The following is a 17,469-nucleotide window of genomic DNA, read 5'->3' as shown; positions in this document are numbered from 1 at the left end:
TTTTCCTTTCTCTCTCCCTCCATCTTCTTGCATTCACAAAACCTGGTTCCCTCGTGATGACACAGTTGGCCTGGCTGCTCTTTTCAGCACTGGTTCCACTTTCCTTCATACCCCACAATAGGTCATGTTGGAGGAGTTGTAATACCCCTGGCTCCCCATTGCTCCTTGCAGGCTCTCCCCCTTCCACCATCACTTAATCTTTCATCCTTTGAAGTTCACTCAATCCATATTTATGATCCAATCAAGATTCTGGCAGTTGTTGTCTATCTACCTCCAGGATACATTCCTTCCTTCCTCAGTGAGTTCAGTGACTGGATCACTGTCTTTCTCTCCTCTTCAACTTCTGCCCTCATACTAGGGAACTTCAGCATACTTACTGATACTCCCTCAAATACTCTAACCTCTCAGTTCCTCAACTAAGTCATTTCCCATGAACTATTCCTCTATCCCACTGCAGCTACACACAGAGATGGACGTACTCTTTTTTGGTTTTGTTTTTTCTTTTTAGACAATTGGGGTTAAGTGACTTGCCCAGGGTCACACAGCTAGTAAGTTTCAAGTGTTTGGTCTGAGGCTGGATTTGAACTCTGGTCCTCCTGACTTCAGGGCCGGTGCTCTATCCACTGCGCCACCTAGCTGCCCTGATGGACATACTTTTGATCTTGCCATCAGCTACAAATGCACTACTTCCATGTTCATGAAATCTGAAATTCTTTTATCTGATCAAAGTCTGTTGTCATCCCACCCACCTCTTCCTCTGCCTTGCAACCCCAAATTCTGTTCTTCATTTTCACAATAGCCTCCAATCTCTTGACCCCTCAGTTCTTTCCTAGGCCACCACCCCTGCACTAGACACAATCTCCTTGCTATCCCATCTTGATCCCTTGGTGAACCAATCCAACTCTATGCTGTCCTCTTCTCTTGGATCTCCTGCCCCAAAGGTCTTGCTCTGCCAAGCCTCAGCTTGGATCACTCCTACCATCCACTACCTTTGTTCTTACTCATATGCTGATAAAAGAAGATGAAGAAAATCATGAAACTGTGCTGACTGGGTCCACTACAAATATATGTTACTTAATCTTGACTGGGCCCTCACTGGAGCAAGGCAATCCTTTTATATCTTCCTAATTAACTCATTCCATTCAGCACAATAGCTTTTCCAAACCTTTTCATCCCTTCTCAAACTTCTCATGGCTTTCCTCCTTTCCCACCCTCTCAGCTGAAAACCTGGCCACATATTTCACTGAAAAAAATTGAAGTAATTTAATGAGAGCCCCCTCTCCTCCCCTCCTCCTCATCTCACATCATCCAGACGCCTTCTACCACTTTCCCCTCCTTAGCCCCTGCCTCACAAAAGAGGTAGCCCTTCTCCCTGCTTGTATACACCCCACCTCATCTCCTCTGATACCACTGCCATCTTGGAGAAGACCTTCATCACTTCATACCTGCACTATTGCAGTAGCTGGCTGGTTGGTATCCTTGCCTGAAATCTCTTGCCATTCCAATCCAGTCTTCACCTAGTTGTCAAATCAGTCTTCCTAAAGCATCACCCCTCTCTCCATTCAAGCAACTCCGGTGACTTTCTGTTGCCTCCAGGATCAAATGTAAAATCTTCTGTTTGGCCTTTAAAGCCCTTCCTACACTTCCAGTCTTATTATACCTTACAACTCTCCCCCCAACCCACGCACTCTTCAATCCAATGACTCTGCCTTCCTTGCTGTTCCTGGCACACAATACTCATCTCCTGACATTTTTACTGGCTGATCTTATGCCTGGAACTCTTTCCTTCCTCATTTCCACCTCCTAGATCACCTGGTTTCCTTAAAATCTCAGCTACCTTTTATAAGAAGTCTTTCCCCATCCTCTTTAATACAAAATGACGCAATGGACAGAGCACTGGACTTGAAGTCAGAAAACCCTGAGTTCAAATCCAGCCTTAGACACATTCTCTAATTACTACAAAATTATTTCCCCCTCCCCCTTACTGGTCGTGTGACCCTGGAAAAGTCACTTAACTTCTGTCTGCCTAAGTTTCTTCAACAATGAGGATAATAATAGCCCCTACCTTCCAAGATTCTTTCTAGGGTCAAATGAGACAAGGTAAAGTGCTTGGCATATAGTAGGCACTATATAAATGCTTGTTCCCTTTCCCTTCCCTCTGAGATTATCTCCAACTTACTTGATCTGTATTTATTTGTACAGAATTGTTTACATGCTCTCTCCTCCAGTAGACTGAGAGTTCCTCGAGAACAGGGACTAGTTTTTTGCCTTTCTTCATATCCCTGGTCCTTAGCATAATGCCTGGCACATAGTCAGCACTTAATAAGTGCTCGAGTGAAAGGAGGCTGATATGAGAGAGCTCTCAGTGGACAGAATCACCAGTCTACTGGCCTGGCTATGGAAAGGGGTAGGAAGAGACTGGGGAGAATCAGAGATGACTAGAAGGATGGTGGTGGCCCTCCATGATTAGAACCTAGAGCTGGCTCAACAATAGAACCCCTTTGGGTACAAAGTCCTGCAACTGCCAGGTGAAGGTGGAGTTGCAGGCATACCACTAGACCTTAGAAACCATCAGGCTAGGATTAATGGTGCATTCAAGCCCGTCTGGTTACAGGTCTGACTTTTCACCTCCCTTTCAACATGAAACTGTCAGAATAGCAGGGTAAACGTGAGACAGAGCTGCCTTTTCCTCACTGAACTGAGAGCTGCTCTTCACAAGATGACCTCCTACAGAGGGCCATGTCAAGACAGCTGGCCCTATTTAACTATAGTCCAACTCCATGCCCCTGATAAGGTACTCCTTTGCCTCAAGAAACCTGAGATCCAACCCTGCCAGTTCCCAGGAAATCTCAAAATACACACCAACTCAGCAGGCTTCACACTTGCAAATTTCTCATCCCACCCCACAAACACTTCCCAACACCACCCCGTACACACACACCCAGTTCTCCCACCCAGGTGCTCACAGACACATGGCAATCTCCAAGTAGGTTGGCATCCCAGAACTCTTTTTCCCTGACACTCTTCTAGATGAGACACCTGCTAAGTTGGACAAAGGCATGGGGCACATAGAGAAACCAGATACCTTTGTTGCTTCATATTCAGAGAAAGCAAAGAAGGAACGGAGCTTTTTTGTCCTCAACCTGCATGCAGGGGTTTATTGGCAGCCCAAAACACAGAAAGGGGGTATGTTTGTTCCCATACCATCTCCCCAAGAGGGGACACTTCAGCTCAGCAGCTCACACCCTGAAAATTACAACCAGATGCTAGCTAGCTCCATACTGGCCCAAAACAGAAGAGACAGCATGGCAGAGGAACGGAGGAACTGCAGTGCTGGCCTGGCAGTGGGGATTCTCAGATTCAAATCCTGCCTCAGCAACTTACATACTGAGTGACCCTAGAAAAGTCACTTGGCCGCTCTCAGCCTCCATTTCCTCATCTGTAATGTAGGGGTAATAATACCAGTACTATCACAGTCTGATTCATTTTCTCCATAGTTACAAGTGATTTTCCAAAAGCTCAAGTCTGAGCATGTCACTCCCTTACTCAATAAACTCCAATTGCTCCCAATTGCCTTGTAGGATGAAAAAAGAAACTCCTCTGTTTTGCTTTTAAAGCCCTTCATACTCTGCTCCCAGCATGCCTTTCCAGCCTGCAGTCTATGGCCCAGCCATATCGGCCTCCTTGCTTTTCTTCTTTTCTCAGTGCCTTCACAATGACTGTCTCTCAGTGCCTGGAAGACTCTACCCACTGCCTTCTACCTCCTGGAAACTCCTTTCCTTCAAAAGATAGCTTTCCCTGGAGCCTTGCCTGATCTCCCCCATCCCAAATCCCTTGTATTTATTTTCTACATCATATAGAACATAAGCCCCTTGAGGGCAAGGACTCTAATGATCATCTTTGGATCCCCAGTGACTAAAACAGTATCTAGCACATACGAGGCACTTAATAAATGCTTATTGAGTGATGGAACCTACCTCAGAGGCTTGTTGGGAGGCTCTAGTTAGGAGATATTGGAAAGGTGCTTTGCAAACCCTCAAGATCTGTCTGCATGTTGGCTCTGATTGGTAAAGCATCCCAAGATCAGGCAGCTGTCCAGATGTTTTGGTTAAAGTATGCACAACATCTGTATGTTGGGAGCCACCACAGAGGGGGCCCGCCGGCATTTTCTCCTCACCACGCAGACAGTTGGCCTCCCCAGACGCAGCAGCCACTGCCTCATATACAGACAGACACTGAGTCACGGTGAGGACAATTATAGGCACTGATTTACAAACAGAATCACCAGTGAGAGACATCCCAACTTCGATGCAAGCACAACCCCCGCCAGGGCCTGCCTGCCTTACAACTCCCCTCCCCCTTGCCACCCCCAGCTGGCAGAAGGGGCCCTGACTCCCAGGTCCCTTCCATGCCAGCCCCTGTTTCACCAGCCCAGCTGCAAGTGCAGCCAGTGATTCCAGGCTGGGCCTGGCAGCAGCTGCAATGCTCTGGCTCAGCCTCCCCCACCCCATCCAGTCCTTCTCAGCAGTTGGGAGAAGCAGCAGCATAGCTCTGCTGCAGCCTCATATATCAAGCCATGCACTCTGCCTCCATTGGACAGCTGGCTTTGTCCTCATACCCAGGGCACAGGCACCATGCAGGGGGCCTACAGCGAGCAAACTGAGCCCCAGGACTTATACCCCCAAATGGTGACTCAGCACATCCCCGTACCCCCTTCCCCTCCCCCTACCTGCCCATGGCACCAAAAGCATCCCTATCGAACCCACAGCCTTACCAGCTTGTGACATGCCCACATATATGGGTTGATTCAGTGCTGCTTGTGGATTTCTAATGGGAGCCCAGAGAGCCAGTAAAAAGCCAGAGTCGAGGGGAAAGAGGTCTTCAGTAAGATTTGGACCATTCTTTTATCACTTAGCTGCCTGCCTGTCTGTATGATGGGCTACTTTTGGTTGACCTTTAGCCAGAGGCCAGCAACTGCTGTAAAGGCAGGGGACGTGAGATTCTTTTCTGAGCTGGAAGACCAAGAGGACTGAATTGGGGAGGGGGGAGTGCTGGGAGAGAGTGATACCACCTGGCAACAAGGAAGAATAGGCCAACAGGGATGGGGAAAAGGGAAGCTGATAGGAGAAAAGGGAGAGGCAAGGCAGGAAGAATGGAAACACCTCAACTTTGGGAACTCAGAGCAAAAGAGAGGGAGCCAGAGGCTAGGCTGGGGGGGAAGGGGGGGGTCAGAGAGGTGGCTGAAGGAGGACAAAAGGCAAGATGGAAGGGACAGGAAGTCTATGTAGCTTCATTGTGGAACACTTTCGGAGGGATGCATACATTGAAAAAGCAGAGTTTGGGGCAAACAGGGACATTCCCAAATGAAGAGGCCTCACCTATAGCCTGTGTTAGAAACCAGAAGCTCTGGCTTTCTCTTGTGCTAATCTATGAGAATATAGGAGATGGGAGAAGCCCTCATCCTTGGGTCCCCGTTTGGTTGCATGGAGAGAGCCCACTGCAATGCGCTAGGAGAGGGCCCAGGAAGATGCCAGCAGCATGGCTTGGCAGTGCCTCACGTTCCCAAGTTGGAGGACAAAAAGGTGCTTAAGGAAACCCTTCATTTAGAAAACGAAAGCCGAAGGTGTGCTCAATGGACTGTGGGACTATTGCACCAATGGCCTCCGGGGTTCCGCTACTATCATCCCCTCCAGGAGGCTGGCTGGCCAATTTTACCTTAGATCCAGGCTGTTTTCCTTTCTCCCCAACTCCATGCAGGTCTTAGGTCATTGTCTCTGCAGTTTTCTTCTTTTAGGAGGAGAATATGAGGCATTGGGTATCATTGAGTTGCAGACCATCAGAGATGGAAAGGACTCTCTAGGCCAAGCCCTCATTATGCAGAGGAGGTGACTGAGGCCCAGAGAAGGGAAGAGACTTGCCCAAAGTCACACAGCTAGTTCATGATAGATCCAAGACTAGAAGTCTTGATCTGACCCTCCCCCCCTCCCTCAATGCAATTTGAAGGTATGATTAATCATTGTAAAGAATCAAGGTCGAAAGTTGCCATCCCCTCATGGGACCTGAAGGGAGCTTATTATTACTGACCCAGAGAAACAGATGTGGAACACCCGAGTCAAACATTCCCTTCAAAAACCTTGACATCATCCAATGTAGGATTGGGTACTTTTATTGCATAGCGCCAAATTCTCCCAGTGAATTGTTTACGGGCAGCTCAGTGGTGCTGCACTGGATAGAGGACTGGGCTTAGAATCGACATTCCTCTTCTTGAGTTCAAATCTGGCCTCAGACACTCACTAGTGGTGTGACTCTGGGCAAGTCACTTCAGCCTTAATTTCCTCGTCTGCAAAATGAGCTGAAGAATGAAATGGCAAACCACTCCAGTATCTTTGCCAAAAAAAAAAAAAAACCAAATGAGGTCATGAAGAGTCAGGCATGACTGAAAAAATTGACTGAACATCTACAATACATTGTTTCCAAAAGTGAAGATTCTTTTTCCTTGTGAATAAGCCCCAGAGAACCCACTCTTGTAGTCTTGAGTGTGTGGCAGCAGGGGTAAGTAGGGAGAGGAGGAGCAGGTGCCAGGCCAAAGTGGTCATTGATAGTGGCAGGGGCAGAAGAAGATAACTAGGGCCCAGGCATGGCAGGTCTTAGAACCCCAGGAGCCAAGCAAGTTCAAAGGCTAGAAAGGGCAGGGAACTCAAGAGTCTCAAGTTAGGAGGTTAAGGATTAAGAAAGTCTTAGAAAGTACTAAAAGATGAACTCTCTGGATTCAAGGGCAAGGATTCGCTTTCAAAGAGGAGCTGATAACCCCAGAAAACCAATTAAGATCAGCAAGGCCTCAGTGCCAGGATCCAATCTCTCATATGTATTCTTACGAGGACCTTTAAGGCTTAATGTATTGCTCTCACCTCTTCCAGGAGGAGAGGTAAATCACTTTATGGACATTTCTCAGAGAGTGGGGCAGAAGCTAATCTAGGTTGTCTGATGTCCCCAGAAGTCCTGTAAAACTGACACAAGGAGAAGGATGAATGGACCATATAATCCCCCCATTTTTTGCTTTTTTTAAATACTGAGTCTCCTCCTCTTGCCTAATCTGGAAGTATAGGGGTTCCTCACGAGAGTGATCACTCTACTGATCCTCATGGGACCTTTGACCCAATCCATATCTGACCTGGGTTGGTTTGCCACTCTTCAGGTAACCTGGCACTCCTCTCCCTTCCCTCCCTAACCACCTTCCCCCAGGGGCTCACTGTTTTGGTGCCAGCTTTAATGCAGACACCAGATTGGCATAGCCTACTTCAGTTCAGAATTCCCAAGCTCAAGAGATCTGCCATCCTCAACCTCTCAGGCAGAAAGGATTATAGACATACACCACCATGCCCAGATCTCTCAGCTTTGCCAAAACCTAACATGGCTGTCAGTCACAGCTGAGGAGGTAAAGTGCCGGTTACCTTCCCACTCTCATCCATACACACATTCCCAAATCAAACTCCTGAAATGCTACTTTACCTGGACTGTTGCTCATGCATCACACACAGATGTGTGTGTGTGTGTGTGTGTGTGTGTGTGTGTGTGTGAGAGAGAGAGAGAGAGAGAGAGAGAGAGACAGAGACAGAGACAGAGACAGAGAGACAGCGATACAGTGTGTGCTAGGGCAAACTTCAGAATATCTGCCTTTAATTGGAAGTTTCCAGTGGACAGGTATAATAAAAGAGGCACAGCCTGAGAGTCAGAATACTTGATTTTCTAGCCACAGCTCTGTCATTAATTCACCATAGGACCTTAGGCAAGTCAAGTCATTTAGCCTTTCTAGGCCTCAGTTTCCCCATCTACAAAATAAGGGCATGGACTAGATGACCCCTAGAGTGCCTTCCATGCCTCCTCTAACACCCAAACACATTGTTAGCTTTTTGATTTGGGGCCTTAGTTCCATTACTTCCAGAACAAGGTATCTGTCTCCCTTTTATGGCCAGAAATGTGTGCCCTTGTGCAAACGAAAGAGAAGGCAGGGCTAATTACAGGTCAACAAATAACCTCAATGAACTTCAAGGAGAAGTCACCAAGCTTTGGTTAGAGTGCCTGAAATGAAATGAGATGGCCATTGGTAGGGTTGCCCCTATCATTTGGACGTCTGCAGAGAGCAGCGGTACTGGGAGATACAACAGCAGACCATGATGGACATCTGACAGTCTCCTTCAGCACCATTTCTCCCAAAGAATAAAGGGCCCTAGTGTGCCGTGTGGATCCAAACAGCAGAAGTCTCTGGATCAAAAGGGAACGTTTGCTGCTGGGGCCCCTTTCTGTGCAACTAGAGCCCTCATAATAAGCACTTAATCTTTGGAACCAGAAAATAAAAGCAACCATTGGTTTTCACTCATCCAGCCTACAGGTTCTTCCACAGCAGGGAGGACCATGCTATTATCTTGAAGCAAAACTCTTAAAACCTTTGCTCACAGGAAGACTCAAAGTGTCACGCCCCTTTCTTTTCCATTCATGCCAACAATACATACATTTGTGAACTCTCCCTAAGAACATGCAAAAGCCTCCTTGCCCCTTTAAGCAATGGTGTTGTTTACTAAATGGACACAAAGGCCATTGGTCTTTGCATTAATACCTGCAGAGCTGGTGATCAGGAGCATTCGCTTTGAAAATGGCAGCCAATACATGTGCCAGAGCTAAAGATGTAACAGTGGCTGCTATTTGCAGAGAGAAAACCAGTTAACAAACTTCTGGCAAAGGCCAACTGGAGGTTCAGTCCAATAGGAATAGTTGGTAAGTGTCTCATGAGTGCAAGGCGCCTCTATACAAAGACAAAATGAAAGAGAATGCCTGCCCTCAAGGAGCTTACCTTACTATCTGTTGGTAACTATTCTATTGTGAAGGATGATAGTTAATTAGTTTAAATTTAATAACTAATAGTTTATTGGTTATATATCATCTCAGGTGTAAAAGCAAAAGATATCAAATTTATTTCAGAAATGGAAATACGAACTTCTACATTAAAAGCAGATTCTAGTCTCTGAAAGTGTTGCCTCAGCCTAGGTCCTTGTTATGAAATGTAAGGCATGAGATTCAAATCTGTTCAAACACATTTGCATTTTCCCCTGGGAGCCAGTGGCTTAAAGCAAGTCTAAATACCTCACTTAACAAAAAAAGATCAGCCTTATTAAGAAGAGTGTAAACTAGACCTCTGTTGAATCATTTGCTAATTGTTGTTCCTTGCTACAGATGTTGGCCAATGTTCCACCTTCAGTCCTACACGAAGGAAAAGTTTAGAATATGACTTAGTGGCCAACTGTGCATCTGTTGCCTGAAGGCCTGCCCCACAAAGTCCAGGGACGCCCATCACCAGAAGGTTGTCCACCAAGTAGTGAAGTTTTTGGCCATAGCAATTCATTAAAGTTGTTTACTAAGGTGTGGAGGGCTAGAATCCATGTCAAATGACTTCAGAGTTGCAAGGGAGTTAAGAAGCCATGGAGTCCAACCCTACCTGAACACTACACCGCACACGGTAAATGGTCATCCAGATGCAGCATGAAGACCTCCAGTGACCGGGAACCCACTGGCCCCCAAGGCAGCTCATTCCACCTTTAGACAGCACTGCTAGTAAAGTTTTCCCTACACCAACCCTAACTTGATCTGCTTAAAGCTTCTACCCACTGTTCCAGTCTGTTGTACCCTCTGCGGCCAGGCAGAACAAGTCTATACATCTTGGGTAGAGAGTACATCCATGCTCATGAACTCAGGATCAGGAAATAATGTGGTATAATGGATTAGATTCTAATCCTATCCCCACCCCTAAATGGCTAAGGAGGCACTTAACCATTTGGGGTCTGATTCTTCATCTGTAAAATGGGAGAGAAGAGCTAATAATTAACCTACTGTAAAGATCAAATGCAATCCTGGTTGTAAAATGCCTTGTGCACCTTTGACGCTTCAAGTATCTGTGACTTTTGCTGCCATGAATGCTCTTCCTGGTTCACAGCCTACCACAGCTTAGTAGATGCTCTTCAAGAGTGAACACGGCCAAGGACATTTGTGATCAGTCTGGTATTGAGACTCTCTGAACTTAGATGGGCTGCTACTCAGACAGCGGACTTCTAGTCCATTGCCCAATCTGCACCCAAAGCCTTCTTGGACTGCTAGGCCCTGCTCAAGCTCTGACTCCCCTGGAGTAGTCACTAGGAGTTTGGGGTGACTTCCCCGGCACAATGCAGCTATGCAGAAGGGCTTTAGTGGAGGGTGAAGCTTGAAGTACTTTGAAGAAGCTGATTATTATTATTATTCTGAGTAATAAACAATATATTTCAATGTAAACACCTAGCACACAACCAGTGTAACATGGAAGCCTTATTATAACACAGAAATTGGTCTAAGTCTGATCTTTCTTGAGATTCATTCAGTCCAAACAAATTAGTGCCTAGAAATTCCAGAGGTACCCACTTTTCCCCCATACCATTGACCTGTAGCAAGGACCCTGAGGGCAGCACTAAAATGAAACCCTGGTGTCTTCCTCCACTCCACTCAATATTAGATCATCATGGAACCCTTGATGCTTTTCTCTCTAGCTGAACAGACATGTTGTTTCAACCATTTCTGAGCTGAAAGCTGAATTTTCCTCTTATTCTACCAGAAGTATTTCCAAATTTGCTTTCAGTACCCTATATTGTCAAGTACGCAACTGCTTTTCCCTGCCTCTTAAAGTGCACTATCATTGGCCTTCTCCATTGGGCAGACTCCTTAGAAGCCAAAAATGTGGACACTCTCATTTGCTTCACGCATCGTAGTACATGGTAACTTCCCCCAGGCCCATTTTATACATAGCGGAACTGGAACTCAGAGGTCACAAAACTAGCAAATGACAGAGCTGCATGTAGAGCTGAAGTTTTCTGATCCCACACCTCTTTCCATGTCATTATAATACCTCTTTAGGTGACTTTAGGTGAACTTGCCATAGTTGAAGCTGGGGTTCAGTATGAGGAAGATGTTTCTGGCAACAAGAGCTACCCAACAGTAAAATGGACTGTCTCAAAAGGTAAAGAGACTGCCTCAGACACTTGCCAGCTGTGTGACCCTGAGCTAGTCACTTAATCTTTGTCTGCCTCAATTTCCCCAACAGTAAAATGGGGATAATAACACTTAACCTCATAGGGTTGTTGTGAGGATCAAATTAGATAGTCATTGGAAAGCACTTAGCATATTGCCTAGCACTTAGTTGGTGCTTAATAAAGGCTTGTTCCCTTTCCCTCCCCCCCCCAAAGAGCTCCCCACAGCAGGATAGTGATCAAGAAAAGGATGGATGACCACTTGAAAAAGGTACTATAGAGAAGATTCCTACATGGTGACCAGGATTGTATTGGGTGACCTCAAAGGACCCTCCTATAATCTGGAGAGGCGTCCATTTCAGGAGGTCATAGATACCACATGAACCTCTATGCCATATCTTATGCCTTCCAGTATATCACCCTTTTCAGTTGAGAAATAAATACCATGTCAAGATCAGTGGTTTCTCTAGTATAAAACAGGGGTTTTTAATCTGGGGTCCATGAACTTGGGTTTTTTAATATTATGATAACTATTTCAAAATAATTGGTTTTCTTCATAATCAAATGTATTTTATTTTATACATGATTCTGAAAAGAGGTCCACAGGCATCCCCAGACTGCCAAAGAATTCTACAACACATAAAAATGAAGGATCCCTGCTACAGAACTCCCTCTACCTCCTCAGATCTCAACTTGTCTATAACTTAGTAGATATTTTTTTAAAGTTGATTCAGGTTCAGAAAAGTGAAATTACACATCCAGAGTCACACAACCGGAATGTGTCACAGCAGCAGAATTTGAATACAGGTCCTATGACTACAAGTCCAGAACATTTTTCATTATATCACACTGACTCTCAGAGATAAATATAAATGTTGGGAAAATATATCATCAAGAGCTTTTCTCCTCTCTGGGCTGTGTAAGGTGAGATGTACAGTGTGGAGACATCAGTGCCTTTAAAATGGTTGTGATCAATTGTAGATTACATTTCCCCTTTATTTATCAGTATTCTCCTCCAGCTAATACCATTATCCTCCAGAAATATGCACTGCAAACAATTCTGTTTAAGATTCTTGAGTGGGCATTCATTTTGTCTCTAATTTACAGTAATCAGGCACCATTTTCTCCCTGCTTCCATTAGTGAATCTAGGAACATGGACGATTGGAGAAGTATCACACATTTTACAGGTTTACCACAGACCTTAGAACATACCAAGTCTGGCTTTTCCCCCCAAAAGCTTCCGACCACTAGCTCTGAGCCTTTTAGGCTATCCGATAGGCAAAAACCTCCAATTCTTCCCAGAGGCCACTAGAAGGTACTCCCAAATTCAGCACCTTGGTCAGAGCTCAGATACCTGTCACAGTATTTGACTGATAGGTTAAATAAGCACTGGAAACCTTCGTTGGATTTTAGGATGGTATTTTCTATATTAAATTGAAACCCAACAGAGAGTTTTCAGTAGACTCAGAAGTGCCCATTGACATGGTCCCTGCCCTTATGGAGTTTACCATTTGTTGAAGCTACCAGTCCTCCCTCTTCAGAGCAGCATGGTAAGATGGAAAGAATGCTGGGCTTGGAGGCAAGAGGACTTGTGTTTGTAGCTTACATACTACCACCTACTCTCTGTGTAGCCATGGACAAGTCACTTTGCCTCTCTGAGACTCAGTTTCCTCATTTTAAAATGAAGACAATATTACTTATAATACATCCCTCTCAAGGTTATCATGAGCTTCAAATGAGATAATGTCTGTAAAGCACTTTGAAATCCTTAAAACACTACAGCAATATCAGGATGACTACATATTTCCCTTTAGAATTATAACTCCATTTTAAAGGGAAATGTGCTGGACAGAGTCTTGAAGCCAGGAAGACCTGAAGTTTCTGACACTGACTAGCTATATGACTGTGAGCAAGTCATTTGCCCATTCTGAGCCAAAGCTTCATCATCTGTAAAATACATATAGCAATAGCACCTACCTTTGAAAGGCTATCGTGAGGATAAATGTAGGCTATTATTATTTCCTGGTATGGTGAATCTCTCACAGCTCAGATCAGAAAGGGCAAATCCATGAGCCCATTGGGACAATTGTAGTGGGGAAATATAGGCAGAATCAAGTGGCCCACATTTGAATTCCAGGGGGACATTCTGGTTAACTCTACCATGAAGGGATGGGGAGATCTGTAAGGAGGGGAACTTCATTTAAACTCTCTCCCGTAGCTTGACGCCCCTGAAGGGCACAGACTTTCCTCCTTCCAGTCACACCTCCATCCACTAAAGCTCCTTGGGAAATAGAGGGCCAGTTGGATTTTTGGCTGACTTAGGCAAAGCAGAAACCCTTTTCGTTTCAACCCTGTTTGTTGGGCTCCTTTTGAGAATGCCTGAATTCCCTCCCCTGGCTTCTTCATTAAGTCTAGTCCAGCAAAAATGATTGAATGGTTGCTTGCTGATGGAGGCTTCTGAGCAGGGCCCCTCAGGGTCAGAGGCAAGCTAAGATGAAGTAGGCAGAGCAGACTTGGGTCTCTGGTCCTAGCTTTGCCACGCCAGAGCCACAGAATTTTATGCCAGCCCCTTCCTCACCTCTGGGGCTCAGTTTCCTCCTCTGAAAAAATGAGTGGGTTGGTGAGATGATGAGGAAAGGAGGAGCTGACAGATCTACCATTTTGTTCATCTATTCCTTTCCCACTTTTCTGAATGGAAAGTGAAAATGGGGAAAATTCAGGAAATTGGGTTGACTATACCCAGATCCCAGGACACAAAGGCCCTTTACTCTGTTCAGGGATTTCACTGAATCCTTGCTATAAACTGGGTCATTTGGCCCCTTCCTTTAAAAGATAGAGGAGGGAAGGGTGGAATAGGTGCTGGTTAATTGAGGGATCTAATCACTCAAGACATTATTTTTCCTGTATTTTTCCAGCACTAGCCCTGAGGCTAGACCATAAGAGTCTGATTACAAAGGTTGTTACTGAGCCCCCTTTTCCTCTAGAAGTTAATCTCTGGCATTTTCTTCCCCATACATGGGATGAATCATAAATGCACCCCCCCTTTCCAGGTTACCAGTCCTCAATTCTTTCCTTTCATAAGCTGAATATCCCCTCATCTTACCAATAATTGGCCTTAGGGCTCAAACTACTTCTAAAAGGTACAATGGTCCCCTAGAATGGTAGATGCTTTCATTTTCTGTCTCATCCCAGCTGAATTTTGACAGTGAGCTGTCCAAGGTGCAGCGCATGTCCTTTATGCATTGTTTCAGTCATGGGCTGTCTCGGGCTCTCTAGAAGTAAGGAATAGTAGAGTAGTAGCCAGACAATGACCTACTCTGTTAGTTTTGCTCTACTGAGCCGGTATCAGGGAACATCAGGGTGATGTACCATGTGTGTGTGTGTGTGTGTGTGTGTGTGTGTGTGTGTGTGTGTGTGTGTGTGTGTGTGTGTGTGTCTTTGAGGCAATTTTTCCAGTTCAGGGGGAGGGAAGGTGTTGCAACAAGCTGGCTCAGGAAGCTAGAAGCCCGACTTCCACACTGTTTTCATCTCTGAGCAGCACTTGTACAAGTCTGCACAAAGGCTGGCAGTCCCAAGCTCTACTCCATACCACCTCCCCAGGCCTGAGCCTAGGACTTGCTGTCACCCTTTCACCTAGTAGCCCACTGGCCTCTGGTTAGTAACAACTTTCAACTCTCCTCCCCCCCTCCCCCCGTAGGGGAAGGGCATAGAAGATGCCGGGGGGGGGGGGGGGAGGGGCGCGCCGAGCTAAGTTCACTTTCCAAGAACAGAGTCACCTTTCATGCAATACCCCTCAAGCACAACCACTATCACAATCCCCAGAAGCCAAGTGCAAAGGAAGAAAGCAAACAAAACTTCTCCAGTCCCCTATATCTCCAGATCATGAACCTGACCCCAAGACTTTAGGGATCCAGGGGAGGTAGGGGAATGAGCTACATAACTCTTTACTATCATCAGGCCATAGTTGAGTCCACACAGGAAGGGAAAGAGGGAAGGAGGCTGGGTGGAGGGAAGGAGAAGGCGCCCTGATTGCATCTGGGAACAGTAGCCTCTTCCCAAGCCTACTACCCTCTGCCTTTTTCAGCTCTCCCTCCCAGATCAAACTGCTGCTTTGTTTCTTGAAGGAAGAGTTAGCATTCCCCCTACTTCCCCCCCCCCATCACCTCTGAACCCAAGAAGCATGTCCCTCCCACTCACAGTCCTACCTGACTTCTCCACTCCGGAACAACCGAAGGAGCAAGGGCCTCTCCCTAAGTCAATCCCTCAAGCCAGCAGGTGTTTCTGGTCCCCCTTCCAAAGGGTACAGCTCACCCAGCCACTGCGTTTCCCCCACATTGCTAAAGGAGGAGGGACTAAGGAAGGAGCCAGCCCCGTGGGGAGGGGAGAGGGGGAGGGAGTGTTTCGGAATCTGCCTAAATCCCCATGCCAGTCTCAGGGTCGCAACTACCTGTCCCAAGTGTCCAGTCCCCAGTCTAAGGACCAGCCGCCAACCGTGCTCAACAGCTCCCAGGGTGTTTAAATTGGGCCCTCGTCCCTATCCCCACTTGGGTACCAGGGCGGGCTCCTTCCTGTCCCCAGGCAGGAGCTGTTATTTACAACTTCGCTGCACACTTGCAGCTGGCAAGCAGGCAGAGAGAGAGGGAGAGGAAGGGAGGAGGGAAGGAAGGAGGGAGGGAGGGAGGGAACAGAGGGAAAGTGCAGTTAAGCAGGAGGTCCTGTTTCTCTGATGGATTTTCTCTTTGTGGAGTAGCTGCTGAGAAAGGGTTAAAGACACACCAGCCATTCACCATTCCTTCCCAGTCCCCAGCTCCTGGGTGATCGGGGCAGGGCAGAGAAGCTCTTACACGGGGGGGGGGGGGGGGGGGGGGGGGGGGGAGGGGAACAGTTGGTCCACGAGGGGGCTGGGGGCTTTTTGTTTCTTTATTCCGTGGCTGCCAGGTTTCCTGGAGCAATTTGCAAGGTCAAGTCTGACCTGCTTCCAAACTGGAACGAAGAGCGAACAAAGAACCCAACAGTTCTAGTCAGTCTTCCTGAAGCCCCCGACCTTCACCCCGCATCCCCGGACAGGGCTCCCCTAGCCCCCACCCCTGTTCCCATTTGTCATGGAGTGGGGGGGCTGACCCCACCAGAAGGGGGGGAAACATCGTCCGAGGGCAGCGCATCTCAGCCCCTGCCTGGCAGCACAAGGAAAGGAGGATCAGCATGGGGGGGGGGGGGCTCGAGCAGTGGGGAGGGACTAGGGGGATAGAAGGGAAAGAAACATTTGTATGTCTTACCAGTCTCCACAGTTACTTCCCTGAAGCTAGGAAGAGACAAAGATGAAGGGACTGAAACAAGTTAGAGCTTGGGGGCTGGCGGTGCTGGGCTTCCTTCCTTTTCTTTCTCTCCTACTTTCTCTCTCTCTCTCTCTCTCTCTCTCTCTCTCTCTCTCTCTCTCTCTCTCTCTCTCTCTCTCTCTCTCTCTCTCTCTCTCTCTCTCCCTCTCTCTCTCCCTCTCCCTCTCCCTCCCTCCCTCCCCCTTCTCTGTCTGTCTTGTCTATCTGGCTGGCTGGCTAGGTTTGCATTCACCAGCGGCTTGAGCACGCTGCTGCTATTCCAGAGCTCGGAACACAGGCTCAGTCAGGATCTGTGCCCAATTCGGTTGAGACTAAAGTGTTTTATTCTTTAAGGTACCAGCAGTGAGGAGGGCGGGATGATTGGGGGTGGGGGGAGAGGGAGGGGGAGAGGAGGGGGGAGGGGGAGAAGGGAAGAAGAGGGAGGGAGAGAGAGAGGAAGAAGGAGAGAGGGAGGGAGGGAGAGGGAGAGGGGGAGGGGGGAAAAGAGAGAGAGAGAGAGAGAGAGAGAGAGAGAGAGAGAGAGAGAGAGAGAGAGAGAGAAGAGAGAGAGAGAGAGAGAGAAGATGGGAGGGAAGAAGGGAGAGAGAGCTCTGTGTGTGTATGTTATTATAGGGACAGAGATGGTACTCCTTCTTTGGCTGTTCTAAGGTTGGTAATGAGAAGTGAGAGCCTCCTCCCTTTCTGCCTCTCTCCTTCCCTTTCTTCATCCCTCCCTCCCCCTCTCCTTTTCTGCCCAGCTCCAGAGAAGGGCTTAACAATCATGCCTCTCCAGATTTCATCTCAAAGGGGTGCAATGACACAGAAAATGAACATCAGGGGCACTTCATCCACACCTATCAAAGTGAGGCACGCAACATCCTTCCCAGGGCTTCAACCCCCCCCCCTTCACACAACTCCCCCACACACCTAGGTGAGAAATGCTACAGCCTATAGCATTGGGCTACCTATAACTATTTGCCAGGCTGTAGGCCAGAATAGCCCAACAAGCCAGGAGCTAGGCCAAACGGGGCCTTTAAAGCCTCCTGAAGGGGACAAGGAAGGATCTGGGCCCCAGTGGGCTGCCAGGCACAGGGGAATTTTAAAGGGA

General features: G+C 47.2%; 1 protein-coding gene across 1 annotated transcript in view; it reads right to left on the bottom strand.

Moving 5' to 3' along the window:
* Window positions 1-16,549, bottom strand: part of GABRA3 (gamma-aminobutyric acid type A receptor subunit alpha3) — a 162,467-nt gene extending 145,918 nt beyond the window's left edge. Inside the window, exon 1 of the mRNA XM_020975081.2 lies at window positions 16,323-16,549. The gene's annotated coding sequence lies outside the window, so the exon portion shown is untranslated. The remainder of the gene's footprint in view (window positions 1-16,322) is intronic.
* Window positions 16,550-17,469: the final 920 nt, after the last annotated feature.

The sequence above is a fragment of the Phascolarctos cinereus genome, unplaced genomic scaffold (genome assembly GCF_003287225.1).
Source record: "Phascolarctos cinereus isolate Bilbo 61053 unplaced genomic scaffold, phaCin_HiC Scaffold_8;HRSCAF=390, whole genome shotgun sequence".
NCBI lineage: Eukaryota > Metazoa > Chordata > Mammalia > Diprotodontia > Phascolarctidae > Phascolarctos > Phascolarctos cinereus.
Note: the sequence above shows the minus strand (reverse complement) of the source record. Positions and strands in the feature narration are given on the sequence as shown.